Source organism: Prionailurus bengalensis, chromosome X (assembly GCF_016509475.1).
Source record: "Prionailurus bengalensis isolate Pbe53 chromosome X, Fcat_Pben_1.1_paternal_pri, whole genome shotgun sequence".
NCBI lineage: Eukaryota > Metazoa > Chordata > Mammalia > Carnivora > Felidae > Prionailurus > Prionailurus bengalensis.
This window is the reverse complement of record NC_057361.1, coordinates 77,194,728-77,197,619: the sequence shown is the minus strand read 5'-3', so window position 1 is coordinate 77,197,619 and position 2,892 is coordinate 77,194,728.

Below are 2,892 nucleotides of genomic sequence, written 5' to 3'. Positions count from 1 at the left end.
TACCTCAGCCAGAGTGTGGAGACTTTTAATTAGTTGTGCTCTGTTCTGCTTATTAAATGAGACATGATGCTGCTTCCACTAGAACTGAAGTCTTACTGAACTCTATGGTCAGTATGCATAGTTCATGCATGGGTTTGTGCTGGTCCGCTGAGTATGGGGCCTGCTGTCCTGGTCCTCAGGCATACTTGTCCGAGAAATCAGCACCAGCAAAGCCCATGGTGGTGGGACTTGGTGTACGCAGGTTAGGCAGCCAGTATTGGTATTGTGCTATTTACTGAAGTTGGTTTATGTTGAAGGATGGAGGAGGGAAATCGCGTCTATGAGCCACTTTGTCTCCAGAGAGAGGACTTCGTGTTTGCTGCTCTCAGGGAAGTACTCCCAGAAGAGTGAATAAGTACCCCTGGTGCATCCCAGGGTTTCCAGGTTGCTGTTTTCACACTGTCTGTCTCCCAGTTGCTTGTCTGCCTGGAACAGTGCAGAGTGCTTTGGGCTCTATCCCAGCCAAGCCTGCTGACTTTTAAAATCCAAACTTTAGGACCTGGTGTGAAAGGGACCTGTGATGGTTTTCTAGGAGAGGGTCTCGCTGCGCTGGGACTCATGTAGGTTTGACCAAGAAGGACAGTTGTGCGAGAGTGCAGGGGTGTGGGATTTGGAATAAAGAAGGCTAAATAGCCAGTGTCTGATTTAGCTGCCCCCAGCAGGTGTCTCTTTGCCTATGCTGAGGGGGAAGGGAGGGAAATGGAACTTGCCAGCTCTTTTCTCCCTGGAGAGGCCACTCTGAGAACTCCACCTCTCATAGATGCACTCCAAGAAGAGTGAACAATCTCTCCTTGTGTGCCTCAGGCAATTCTCAGATCGCACCTTCTGACCTGGGGCTGCTTGCCTGCCTTCTCTCCAAGAGTGGCCTAGTGCCCTCAGGTCTTTATCCCAGTCAACCCTGTCCACCTCCAAACACCAGTCTTTGAGCCTTGCTGGTAGGTAGCAAAAACAGAAAATCAGCTCGTCTTATCTCCCCAGACAATGGCTTTGGGGAAGTATTCTCCTTGTGCGTTCCCCTGTGCATTCCCCTCTCTCTCACCTTTCTCCAAGATCAGAGCTCCCTCTACTCTGCAACACCTGAGATCCCTTTCTCCCCCAACCACCTCTCCACACTTCCTACCTTTCTCAATGTTGCTTCTTCTTTCTCTCTAGTTGTGCAGTTTGTTCCATCAGTCTTCAGGTTGATTTCTAGGGTATTCTAGAAATCTAGAATGATTTGATAGTTATCTAGCTGTGTTCAAGGGATAAGGCAAGCCAAGCGTCCTTCCACTATGCCACCATCTTAGCTCCCCTGCTAATACAATGAAACTCCACATAGGCATGCTTTATAAGTTTCATGAAACCTAGAAATTTTTGCTTTCACGGGCCTCTTTTCTCATAAAAATACAAAAATTATATTTTATGGCTGCATTGGCATAAAAAGTAATCCAATCGAGTCAGGATTATATTAATTTTTTTCCCTTCTCATTTTAAAAGAAATTAGAACATTTTCATGGACCCCTAAAGAGTATTGTGAACCTAGACATTATGTTTACTATGCCCAATGAGTATGTTGGCCTTGGCCTCTTTACAGGGACAGTGCCTGTCTTAGTCACCACTGTATGCTCAATGTCTAGTATTGAATAGATGTTTAATAAATAGTTCTCAAATGAATGAGTAGAATGAAATTTGTTAAACAAGAAATATTTCTAAATATTTGAGCTACAAGAGACTTTGCAATAATTTTGAGTCAAGATATACTCATATCATTGAATATTTTCCTGTTATTATTTGCTCTAGTTTTGATAAGTTGAAGAATAGTCTACATTTTCTCATCATATTTATTATTTAAATATAACTGATATGATGTTTTAAAAAGTTAAATAAATCCTTGACTATCTAGACTTCTGCATCATTCTGATATCAAATACTTGTGGTCAAACTGAAGATAAAGGCCTATAGTATATATCACATTATTTTATTGGGGATTTCCATAATTTTCTACTAGCTTTTTTTATTTTGGTGAATAAGGATGCAATAGGTAAATCTGCAGGTCTAATAGGATGTGTAAGAGTTGAGTGGCAATTAAGAGTCATTTTTTCTTGGGGCACCTGGGTGGCTCAGTCAGTAAACATCCGACTCTTGATTTCAGTTCAGATCATGATCTCACGGTTGTGAGGTCAACCCCTGCTTTGGTCTCTGCACTGGGTGTGGAGCCTGCTTAACATGCTCTCTCTCCCTCTTCCCTTTCCCCCTCTCAAGAAAAAGTCAGTTTTTCTTTGCTGGTACTTAGGATTTTGATTTGGACAATGTTGTGAATTTGGAATTTTGCCAGTTTACCTAAGGGGTCATCAAGCACTGCCATTTTCATCTATGCTAATCATATAGTCCTTGCCCTCAAGGAGTTCAAACATTAGTGCTGTCCTTAAAAGTTTCTTTTCTGGGATTAAGATGCATGATTACATTAGTGATCAAAAGACTACTAGGCAATTATGGAATAAGAGCAGAATAATTGGTACTCTTGGAGAAGAGTGCATCTTAGTCACGTTTGAGCCAAGAAAACTACTCATGTTCTACTCCACAGTACATCTTTCTAGCAATAGAATATTTATATTCTTCTGCTCCTTTAGGCACTGTTCAAAATGTTATTTTTCTGTAATTAAGATTTATGACATTATTCTTCTTGAATTAAATATTTATGCTTTTGTAACATGTTGCAATTACCATAAGACTAGATACTATTCACTTATAGCATTTTAAGTTGTATGATTCATGATGACATGGCCAAAAACTCTTTGTTTAATTAACAACATTTCTCCCTTTGTAGGATGGATAATCTCTGAGCAGGTTTCCCAACATATATTAAATCCAACT